The 13,062-nt window shown below is 36.6% G+C and overlaps 1 protein-coding gene across 1 annotated transcript in view; it reads right to left on the bottom strand.

The window, feature by feature from the left end:
* LOC134477467 (olfactory receptor 6C75-like) overlaps positions 1-13,062 on the bottom strand; it is a 50,450-nt gene that overhangs the window by 2,786 nt on the left and 34,602 nt on the right.

Genomic DNA, 13,062 nt, shown 5'->3' on the forward strand with positions numbered 1-13,062 from the left:
AAAAAACATAACAGTAAGAAATTACCTGCTAGTAGATTACACACTATCTTCTTGAAAATAGTTCCTCAAATCACAGTATCAAAGAACACAAAGTGGACATTCAAACAGGGAGACTGCAAACAGCTGTGTTCAATGTTCCAAAAACATTGATAAAGTCAGCTATTTAACACCCCCAAACACACTTGCTGTTATATCCGTTAGAGCTCTTTTTCTTTTTTTTTTTCCCTCTCTTTTTTACAACAAAATTTACACATCTTGGATTTTATTACTCCTTAGTGCTTATTACTTTCTTTGGGGGGGGGGAGAATACAGTCAAATATGGCAAAACAAAGCTGTCAGTCAATACCAAGGATAGACATAGCACATGGTGTAGAACAGAGTACAAGTTTATCAACAATGGTTATCAACGTTGTCCCTTGTTTCCTTAAAAAGAATTGTCTATTTTATTAGATATTATAAAGTTGGACAAAACAGTAGAGAACAAGACCAATAAAACTTAGGCATTGTAAACATTACAGGACTTCCAAAGAAGACAATAGTCAAACCAGAATGGGTATCTTAGTGAATCTTATTGTCTTCAAAGTAGTTGCCTATGTCTTCAAACTTTTCCACACTACTTCTTGATTTGGTACAGATTTGGAAATAGCTTTTCTAGAGATCTACTTATATTGAAATCTTTAGCCTTGGATAAACTTATTTACTCTTCTATTAAATACATTGTTTTTAGCTGTGTGGGCAAATTTGTTTTTAGGGGACCATATTTTTCATAAAATAAATATCACTTAGAAGACTTTTTTTTTCCTTTATCTAATCAACTATCAAAATGGTAGAAAAGCATTCAATTATCCAATGTACAGTGAGGATTATACAGTACTCTTTTGATTCTTACTTGAATGAAAACCAAAACCAAAATCAAAACTTTTACACACATGAAACTCTCAGAAGAATAATTTTAGGAGCAACATATCTCCTTCTCAACATTATTAAACCATATTGGTTGATTTTGCTCCATACCTTGTTTATCTGGAAGCCAGGTTAATATAATTAGAGTACCACCAATGATTGTCAAGAGAAAATATGGCAGAGAATAATGTAGATACTGGTAATCCTTTCATTGATATTATGTTATCTCACTGTAGTTCATGGCTCCAAAAGTTATTTAGAAATACTGTTACAGGCAGCTGAGCCAGTTAGAAATATGCTAGGCAGTCAGAGAGGGCTGGGTCCTCAAAGGAGCCAGTATAGAATAACAGATAACTTGCAACCTTGGAGGAGAAAAACATATCCCACTGTGGGCAGATTTCAAGAAAAAAGGCAAAGCAAATGCACCCATGTCCTAAGGACTGATAGTCTAAATACTCTTTTTCAACATGAGGAAGCCAGGAGTCATCATCTCAGCCCTATACCAAAAGTGTCACTGTTCTTTAAGCATATCCATTTGCTATGTGACTGGCTTCCCTATTTGTTCCTGATTTAATCAATTTTATCTGAGCAGTTAATCTTATGGTTGACCACAGCTCTGTACCGCCTTGTGCCCACCTTGCGAATTCCCATTTTTCCCATTTTGGACTCATCTTACGTGGTGGTTTTACTTTATAGAAGTCCCTAGAAAAGACAATGTCTTTGGCAACCCACTCAGCAGCAATTCTGTCTCCCTCTCAGACATAAGCTTTCTTTCTCTCAATAAATATATTGTGCTCTTAATCTTCAATGTTCCTAAAATTCATTCTTCTATTTTAGAGAACATGAACTCATACTGGGACATCTATTAGGCAGGGAGTTTCATTCCCCTTATCAATACCTATAATCATGAATATAAAGAAATAAAATAACATTAATTATAACAAATTTTAATGTTTATATTTTAGTACCTAGCCCAACATTTACTTAGATTTGTGATCTTGCTGATCAGACTCTGCATGCTGCATTGCCTAATCTTTACATTCATTTTCCTAATAGACCCTGATAGTAAGAATGTTAGGTCTGAGAAGAGGGAGAGGAAGAGGGGAAGGAAGGGAAAGAGGAGGGAAAGAGGTCCGTGGAAGGAGTGGAATGGATGGCAGTGAAAGGAGTGGGCAGCGGTGGCTGCAAAGATAAGAAATATAAAATATAAGCAACCTTTATTTTGGGAATGCGAGGAGAGACGCCCCCCCTCCGGCCCCGGGGTACAGCATCTCCACCCCGGGGCCGGTGGTCTCTCTCTAGAACACACTCTCTTCTCCTTATTCTTCTTCCTCTTCTTCTTCTTCTTCTTCTTCTTCTTCTTCGTCTTCGTCTTCGTCTTCGTCTTCATCTTCATCTTCGTCTTCTCTTCTTCAACACGTGGAGTGAGGCCCATAAGTAGCCTCTGTCTGGGGTGGACCCCAAGGGGCATTAAGGATGCACAGGTATTTCATTGGCACACGTTTGGCGCCAGGGACAGGTACTTAGGGATGGGGGTATAGGGTTACAGGTAAATCTATAGGGGCGGGGGAGGCAGGAGCCCCCTAACTTGGCTGAGGCTTTTCCTGGTTAAAGTGTCCAGTCTGGGCCAGCAACCCTTTCAAGAAGCAGTAAAGAAAAGTTAGAAAGTTGGAGAAAACAATGTTGCAGGTGGCTGAGCTAGTTAGAAATATTATAGGCAGTGAGATAGAGCTAGGTCCTCAATGAAGCCAGTGCAGACACCTGGAAGCTGCCAGGGAAGCTGATGCCTCCTGCTGAGGGCCAGGCCTCAGGACAAAAGACCATTCAGATGCATCCATATTCTGAGAATTGATACCCTAAATAGTTCTGATTTTCCTAGGAAAGAGTCACTGCTCCTTAAGAATGCCTGCTTTCTATGTGACTTGCTTCCTTATTTGTCCCTAATGTAACCAATTTTACCTGAACTATTGATCTTATTGGCTAACTACAGTTATGTCCCATCTTATGCCTGTCTGCCTTTTGAGCTCCCAATTCTTCCTCACCTTGAACCCATGGTCTTATTCTACTTGGGACCACTTTTGTCTCTCTTCAGACCAAAGCTTTCTCTCAATAAATATATTTACTCTTCACCTCCATTGTTGCTAAAATTCATTCTTCAATTTTAGAGAACATGAGTTAGTGGACATAGTAGGTTGGGAGTTTCACTTCCTTATATCAATAAGGGGGTTTGCAGATTCCATTTTTTGTTTGTTTGTTTGTTTGTTTGTTTCTGTTGGATCATCTGTTTTACAGCCCTAGAAAGTGTGATAGCTCAGACCCCAGAATAAAACCCAAGGAAGCAAGAAATTAAAATTTGGGGAGTAAAGGCTTTATTTTAGTCCAGGCCTGGTGTCACAGTCTCCAGGAGCCAGTTTGGAGACTGTGCGCCTTACACCTAGAAAGGTTGGGTTTTAAAGCCAAAAACCACAGGAGTGTTGTAATCACTGACAGTTAGGTAGCATCTGGGCTTTATAGAACTTCCTGTAATTTCCTTGAAGTTAATCATTTCTTAAAGAACAGCACATTTTATTACAGATAGCCAGATGAGGAGTAGGGGAGGGGGTTACAGGAAACTGATACCTAAGGCTTTTACAGCTTTCTCAGGAAATTGAAACTCAACCTAGAAAGATAGGAAGGGAAGGAGGGTGGGCTGAGCGGTGCTTACAGAACAGAAATGAGGCACAAGGGGGTTAAAACTAGGCTATAACAGAAGCAGCACGTGATTCATAGAGGCAATTGGCCTCTCAGTTTATTTCTTCACCACTCCCACAGCTAGCTCTCTCCTGGTCCTTACATGTGTAAACTGCAGCAGGAAGTGAAACCCAAAAGAGTACTAACTGTGTGGGATCCCCTCACAGTTTCCAGGAGTTGAAAGTCTCCACAGTAATCCCTGAAAGTAAGAGCAGAATTGTCATCTAGCAACTACTCTGATATCCTGTGTTCTGAGAATCTGTTTACTGAATAGAGCACCCAAGGGACCAAAGGAAACCTTTATTGGTCTACCCTCAGAAGTAATGGTTTGAGCTCTCTTTCTCCCAAACTGTGTTCTTGAGGGGATAATCATTATCTCAGTGTTTCTTTCTTTCTTCTCCTTTTCCAACCTGAATAAAAAAATGTGACATGTGAAGTTTTCCCAGGAGCATTTCCCATTTCCTAACTGAGGAATGAAAGCAATAAATATTGATGAATGTAGGAAATGTCTGTCATATATGGTATTTTATGTAACATTTCTCCATTAGTTTCCTAGCTCTCTTTTAGTCTTTACTCAGACTTAAGCAAAATCATGTTATTAGCTGCAAAAGTACAGAATCTTATATTCAAGATTTTGAACTATTTTTGCCTATTTTCCATTTTGGTGAACTTCATTGAAGAGATTGTATGGTTTTCACTTGTTCTATGATCTCCTTGAGTCTTTGGATTATGTATTTTAATAATTTAGAAAATTCTTTAAATCATTTGATTGAGATTGTATTAAAACAATATAACAATTGTGTGAGCATGGCTATTTTCTGTAGGTTGATTATTTCATGCCAGTCATGTAGATTTGTTTGTCTTATTGAACCTTATCAAGTATTTCATTATTTTCTCATCTTTCATATTTGAAATTCATGAGAACACATTAATACATTAGAAGTGAATTTTTATTAGTTTAGTATGATATCTTAGATATTTTCTAAAATATTAATATTTCACAAATAATATAGCATATAATAATTGAAAGAGTTTTGGCCCAGACTGGACACTGTAGCTTGAAAAGCCTCAGCTGTAACCAAGGAGGCCCTATTTCCCCCACCCCTAAGGATTTACCTATGGCTCTATATTCCCCACCACTAGGAATTTAACTATGGCACCAAAAGAATACCAATGGGCTGCCTGTGCATCCCTAATGCCTCTAAGGCACCACCCCTAATCTAAGCTACATGTATGCTTCCAGTCCACATGTTCCACGGAGAGATTGCCAACCTCAGGGGAGATGCTGTGCCCAGGGGATCGGGGGTGTCTCTCCCCGCATTCTCAAAATAAAGGCCATTTATATTTCATACTTCTTATCTTTTCAGCCGCTGCTGGTCCCCCACAGTTCTATCATATGTTTCTCTGACCAGGAACGGCAGATGAGAGACTCCTGGGGCTTTTTCCCAGTTTGAGTGCCCTGCCATTCAGAACCAGGACCAGACTGCATCCTGCATTAATTTCTCACTTCTACACTCAGGAGTTGTAAACTTGTGGCTGCTGGTTCGCAAACACCACCAACCCAATTTACCACAGGTGAGCAACCCCCCAGAGATCGCCACTAGGCCAGGCCCCCGGCAGGTTTTCCCCCCTTTCCTTGGGTTCAGGTAAAGCTCTCACGTCCTTAGATAGCCCAAGGCAAGGTCTTTCTGGGCGACCCATGTCCACACTCGGAGAGTCTCACATCTTTTGGGTTTGGATAGCCCAAAGCAGAGTTTTCCTGGGCCAGGCTATGTCCACACTGAGAGACTCTCACATCCTTCAGAACATTTTAAGTTCTCATGGGCAGTGTTGTTACTGAACCCATGTGAAATACATTCATATATATTGGTGATGGCCAATTATTATGAAGCTTTGGAACCATGTAATAACTGATCGGTCTAGAGTAAAAAGTAACAACTTTAAACTTGACAGACCATGGTCCGTTGCCTCATCTGGCTATAACTCCATGGGCTTAGACCCCACACCAGATTTTATCTTGGGGGCCACTTCCGGTCCTCCCCAAAAGCCATGCCTATCTATGGCTTATCACACTGACAACAAGTTTACAAAACTATCTTTAAGCCTTTGTTTAGGTAATGTGTCCTTTCCTGCCAGCATCCCCATCCTTTTTATTTCCTCACCACCTCCCCCCTTCACTGTGTGCACCAACCCATTCCCCGCAGAGATGGGAAATGAGCCCAAACAGTGTTGAGAGATACACACGGGGCTGCTTTAAGCTGCTTAAGGCTTTCATGCTGTGTCCCAACTCCATGCACAGTATCTCAGCCTTCATGAGGTGGACCCACATGGGGTTTGGCTTTAACGCCATGGCCCAATCCATGTGTCCCGTAAGCAGTTCCACCTCCACATGGCGGCACAGCTCTGCATCAGTCCGGCTGCCTGCCCCTCAGGCACCACCCCTAACCTAAGTTACATGTATGCTTCCATTCCACGTGTTCCACGGAGAGATTGCCAACCCGGGGGGAGATGCCATGCCCCAGGGGATCAGGGGGTGTCTCTCCCCACATTCTCAAAATAAAGGTCATTTATATTTCATACTTCTTATCTTTTCAGCCACCGCCGGTCCCCCACAGTTCTATCAATAATATAGTTGATTAGTATATACACATATTATCCTAATCAACTATAAATAACAATCTGTGCAAAATATTCCTTGGCTTTTTTCTAACCATTTCTAGCAGACTTTTCAACAATTTTTGGCTTTCATGTAATTTTCTTAGAAAAGAGTAGATGTAAAATAGTTAAAGCTTAATTTTCCTGTAATTTTGCATTACATTTAATACAAGAATAAATAACCTCTATGATTTGCAGGACATGAATACAAAATTCTAGATTTGTTTCCTTAATAGAGATTTTATTTAATCACATGTGGAGTGCAAGATACACTCTAAATTGCCACTTATGTGGCAGATTTTCTGCTGTGAGCTTCTAATAAGTATGTTTTGCTTCCTCTAAAGCACATATGATCAATTTTTCAATAATTAGCCATAATCTGTAAGAGCAAATTTTATCTTTAAAAGCAGAAAACATAATTTCTGGGCTTTATTATAGCCACCAGGGTTACATTAAATGCCAAAGTCTACATTATTTCTGAATGTGTTTAGATTGTAGAGGCTCTGTTTTTAAGTAAATTTATGTAAGTGGAATTAATATAGTGCCTCATTTACAAGGACATGCCAAGAATATTATTATTATTCCCTGATGGTGAATTTAATGATAAATGATTTTGGTAGATGCTCTTTCTGAAGGATGAATGTATAAATTTTAGATATGCACATACCATCATTAAAATGAAGGACAAAAGTAAGTTTTTTTTTTCCATTTAAACACTAATATTATACAACTGTGAATGTCTTCAATTTCCAGAAGCATTTCTATTTAAAAGTAATTATTTGTTGTGTAGTAAGTTAACACATTGGAGTATTAGTCACAAATAAGGATACATTTGAATCATTTGTAGGAAAATTATTCTTTATGACCATAATGTTAAGTGAGGCGTATGACCATAATGTTAAGTGAAACATAAATCAGAAAAATGTTTAAAATATGAGAAACCTAAAGTATAAGTAATTTAAAAAGTGAAATAAGAGATAAATAATAGAAAAAAGGTAGACCTTTTGGACATGGTAAAGGCATTTTGGGTTAACAAAGAGAAGGGCAAGAAAAAGTAGTAAAATGGGATAAGTATATGGACCAAATCTCCAGAACGAATGAATTCATTATATAGTACATTGAAAACACATACTATTAAAAACCAAAGAAAAGAAAAATTAATTAGTATCTTGCTAGCAAATGATTAAAAGAAATTCTATGCTTAGATATACAAATAGTATAAAGTAGCAATATATATGTATATATATATATATATATGTGTGTGTGTGTGTGTGTGTGTGTGTGTGTGTGTGTGTGTGTGCATATGTGTGTGTGTATAAGAAGAATCCTAAGAAATTCTGTTGTGGATTTTAATTTAATTCTATTGAAAAAAATAAATCAGTACTGAGTTCAGAGTCACTGCATATAACCTCCATTAAAATAGCATTTGTTCACAGAAAATGAATTAACTTTTCATTACTATAAAATTGAATGATATAATTATTAATTCAATAAATGTATAGGAATTTATTTGATCAGTAAGTATTTTTAGTCATTTTAGAATTTTGAAATTTTATGTGGAATATGAAGACAAAAAGTACTGTATAAGTTTAAAAGAAAGTGTAACATACTATGTCCTTATTATTTTTTTCTTGTAAGTCAAATACCTGATTAAATATTTGAACACATTACAGCATTATGAATGTTGTAGTTATTTTACATGCTATTTTTCATTAGACACTATAACATGCAACTTTTTAAAGTGAAATTTTATGTGTATACCACAAGATGATAGTTTGAAAACTAAAAAATAAAGGGTAATTATATATATATATATATATATATGTATATAATGCATATATATGAAGCAATTAATAGCATATAATACAATTTTGTGTAACTTGCTATAATTAAGAGATTATACAACTGTATTATCTTTCATTTCTGGTACTTCCTTGGGAATTATTTTGATTTAAAAAGTAAGTCACATATATATAGTTCACTGAATAATTTTAGATAATCTGAGAAATTTTATTTGTCATAGAATTCTAGATTTAAAAATCTGGAGACAAAGGAAACATTAAAGAATGCATACTGGCACCTAGTAGCTGCGGTGATCCTGTGTCAGGTTGGGCTCTAGGCTGCACTGGCTGCCATCCTGGGGCTGCAGACACTTGGAGTTCAGTGACTGCTACCTGGGTCACCCTCAGCCCACAGAGTGAATCCATGCCCTCGATGTGGAGCTACGGAGGACCAGCAGTTTCATCAGAGCCCATCAAGCTTGAAGGAACCCCATCATTGCTATCCAAAGCTTTTCTTTGTTCAACCCAGCCAGTGAGATACAGCAACTCAAGTTGAAAACAATATCATCCCTAATGACTTCAGAGGACTCGAGAACTCCAGCCAGAGGCACACATGGGGCCTGGTTAGACCTGTGTCCCTCCTGTATCTCCAATCATCTCTGTAGATGGCCTAATGGGACCCAGGAACTCCTGCCAGAGGCATACATGGGGCAGGGCTAGACCAGTGTTCTGCAGTCTTGGCCACCCACCTCAGGAAGTAGGAACTCCAACCAGTGATATGTGTCCCCACAGTCCCACAACTGCCATCAGGGACACCCCCAGTACTGGACCTAGCATTGCTCTTCATCTTCCGCTCCCACACCTCATCCAGAACCTTGCACTGCAGTGGTTTAACCATGCAGTATAAAGGGGACATTCAATAAGAATAACTCAGCTGGTTTCCATCAGTGAGGTGAGTTTGCCCCTAAAATAGGAATACAGTTTGACACCTTCAGTGGGTAAACAGGAGCACTGGAGAAGCCCCCTCCAGAAGTATGCCATAGGCTAGCTTGGCAAGTGGGTTCATGAATCCTTCCTCCAAAGAGAGAATATCAGGTAGGTTGAAGAGGATGCCAACAAGGCCTCCCCCAACCTGGAGAAAATTAAGATGGCCTATGAGACACCCAGAGACACAGCAGGGTCCAGGCAAGACAAACACTATAAGCAGGGAGATCTGGTGACTCTGAACAACCTGAAGATATAATAACAGCAGGAACTAGGGGTTGATTTCCATCAGTACTCCTAGGCTTAAAAGCCTAGGAAAAACATAGAACTCACTCACTCAACAGGCCCTACAGGAGAAATTCAGGTGACTGGCCCACCTCTTCAATGTGGGGCCCATCAATTAGACAAACATCAGACGTACAGTAGGAACTCAAGATACACACTACCAATAGTTGACATGAGTGGGATTGAAGGACCAAATATTAACCTGAAAGGGGAAAATGGCAAAATTAAAAAGCAAAATGCAATCTCAAACATCTAGTCCACCAGGAGCAATTGAGGAGACATGGAAATAGAAGACTTTAAAAGTAACATACTGGAAAGCTCTGAAAACATAGCAAGTGAAATAAAAATTCCATGCGGCTATAGACGAAATCAAATTACAAGTAATCAGTCATGTAAAACAGAAATAACAACCTTAGTAAAGGAGTTGCTCAGCACAGCTAGAGAAGAAATAGGTTTTAAAAAAAAAGGTACAGGTGTATGAGAAACTGAAACCTTGAATGAACCACATAGAAAACAAGCAGAATTTATGAAACAAACTCAGAGATATCCAAGAAACAAACAACAAAAAAAATTCTATTGAAAGCTGGCAAAACCATTTAAATGAAGCCGAGGATAGAATTCTGGACCTTGAGGATAGGATCGCAAGTCATGATCAAGAAAGGATAGAACTTAAAAAAAAAAAAAAAAAAAAAAAAAAAAAAGCAGCATGATCAGACAATCCAGTAGTTTTAGGATTATGCCAAGAGAAAAAAAATTTAAGACAAATAAGTATCAGTGAAGATGCAGGAATCAGTGCAAAGGACATAACTAAACTATTGATAGAAGTAATAGCAGAAAATTTCCCAAACATGGGGAAAAATCTGATATGCAGATATGTGAGGCATGTAGAACACCAAACAATCACAACAAACACCCAGATATATAATAATTGAGATCTCAGACATGCAGCATAAAAACAGAATACTAAAAACTGTTAGAGAAAAGGCACAACTTATCTATCAAGGAAAGTCCATTAGAATCGCAGCAGACTTTTCAGCACAAACCCTCAAGTCAACATGAACTTGGAGTGACCTATTTCAAGTCCTAAAAGAAAACAAATTTCAACCCAGATTGATGTACCCAGAAAAACTTTCATTCAAATTTAATGGAGAAACAAGATACTTTCATGGCAAAGAACAACTAAATAAATTTGTGTTCACCATACCAACCCTAGAAAGAATATTGAAGACAGATTAGATAGAGATAAAAATGACCTCAGTCCCCAAAACAACCACAGAAAAAAACCACCAGGAAGGAAAAGCAATTGAACAGGTGGGAAAAGCAGAAAGCAACAATTGGAACATAACATGGCAAAGTCGAACCAGTACATATCAGTTATGTCCATAAATGTAAATGGCCTCAATTCACCTGTCAAAAGAAATAAGTAGAAGAATGGATCAAGAAACAGGATCTCACACTATGCTGTATAGGAGAAACTCATCTGACCCAAAAGGAAATTCAGAGATGAAATGTCAAAGGAGGGGAAAAAAGCATTCCATACAACAGGAACCCAGAAAAAAAGCAGGGGTGACTATTTGTAATAGCTATATCTTGGAAACATCCAAGATGCACATCAATCGCAGAATGAGTGAAAAAATTGTGATATTTTTATGCAATGGGACATTACTCAGCTATAGATGATCTTGAGGCATTTCATGGGTAAATGGAGGCAACTTGAGACTATATTCATAAATAAAATAAATGAGACTCACATTTGTAAGTATCATATCGTGTACCTAATGTGAAAAATAACAATAATAAAAATTAATAAACTGGAAGAGTAATAAGATCCAAAATGTATGATAGATATGGTAATAATATAATGCAAAGTGCTCAAAAGGACAGAACTACTGGGATAGGGGAAAGGAAAAAAAGGAAGAAAGGAAAGTTTATATGTATATTGGTAAACACATATAAATGTATGTATACATATATATATATATATATATATATATATATGTATGATAGACAGCTATATTATTACTCTCACTTAGTTGGTCAAAAAGAACATATTTTTCTGTCATTGTTTGATTGATCAGTTTTGTATCTAGATTTTGTGTCCTAACAACTAGTTCTAAGATAACAATGTGCAATATATCAGCTACTGTTAATTCCCTACATTCTATTCCTTTTTTGCAATTCTGTATCATTTCTAACCTTTTTCTCTTTTGCTTTTTAAAATAAATAAATAAAATTTAAAAATAAATGAACAAATATAATTTATTTTTGTGAAGTAACAAAAGAATAAAAACAATAAAAATCTCTAAACAATAATAAGATATTACTACTGGTTAATGTAAATTGACATAAAGACAGTTTAAAATTCTATGCAGATTATAAGATATCTGCATTTTACCTTAAATCCATAATTTTAGAATTATTTTGTTGACCAAAAAATAAAATCCTTTCATGAGATTAGAACTTAAGGAGTTCAGACCTATCAGAATGAAGAGATTCTTCTAGGTATTCTGATACTTCACCTTAAATCCATGCAATACACACAGTAGGAGAAGCATTAGTATAAATTGAGATATAAAATAATACCACTTACTATAAAAAATGCATTCACACAACAATAACCCAAACAAAGTATTTTCTAAGATCTACACTCAACATTCTGAAACATTGATGAGAGAAGATCAAGTCACCAGAGAGATTTCTCATATATAAGATTGGAAGATTTGATATAATTATACCAGTTACCAAGTTGAACTACTAATTCAATAAATTCCTAGACAATATATCACAACATGAAAAACATATTCAAAAAATTGTATTGAAATTCAGATGTTTGGGCTGGGGATTTAGCTTAGTGGCCTAAGTGTCTGCCTGGCAAATGAAAGGTTGTGAGTTTGATCCCTGATGCCAAAAAAAAAAAAAAAAAAATCAGATGAACTGAAAAAACTATAAAATATTAAAGAGAAATCAGTAAATCATTACAATTAATTACACAGTCAGATCTCTGATTTAAAACTGGAACAAATGCATATAGCATGGTATAGAAATAGACAAATAGGTTAATCAAACTGCAGATAGTCACATTTATGCTTTCATAATTACTTGATTTCAATTATTAAAAAAAAACCTTCAAGGCATATAAACTGAAAATTGGATTTTATAATGCTGCATGGAGGAGGCAGCATGCCATCTAAAACAAAAGAAGATCCACTGGGCCTGCAGTTTCACTATATGGTGTTTAGTCAAAATTATTTTATTTTATGTAGGTCAGCTCAGACTTACTGCAGAAGCTCAGTCCAAGACACTGTTTTTCTATAAATTATCTTTAAAACCATAAAAGTGCAGTTTTCTACATAAAATGTCAATAATGAATGCCACAACACATATTTTTATCTAAAGTGAACTTTGATTCATTTAATTTGTGTATATATATATATATATATATATGTAATTTAATGATCTTCAAGTTATAGAAAAATATCTCATAAGGAAAAACTATTAATTGCAAAATAATCCAATATCATATTTACTCCTTAAAATTAACATATACTAAATAATATCACTTAAAATGTTGATAATTAAACATCAGCAACATATATAGTCAGTGAATAGGAAAAAAAAACCTGTGCAATTCAATAAGAACTGGATAAGAAAAATAAAGGGCACCAAATTTTAAAAAGGCACAAAGCACTTGGATAAGCATTTCCCCAAATGGACACCTAGGAGG

Source organism: Cavia porcellus, unplaced genomic scaffold (assembly GCF_034190915.1).
Source record: "Cavia porcellus strain 051 isolate PalLab524CR breed Dunkin Hartley unplaced genomic scaffold, mCavPor4.1 scaffold_8, whole genome shotgun sequence".
NCBI lineage: Eukaryota > Metazoa > Chordata > Mammalia > Rodentia > Caviidae > Cavia > Cavia porcellus.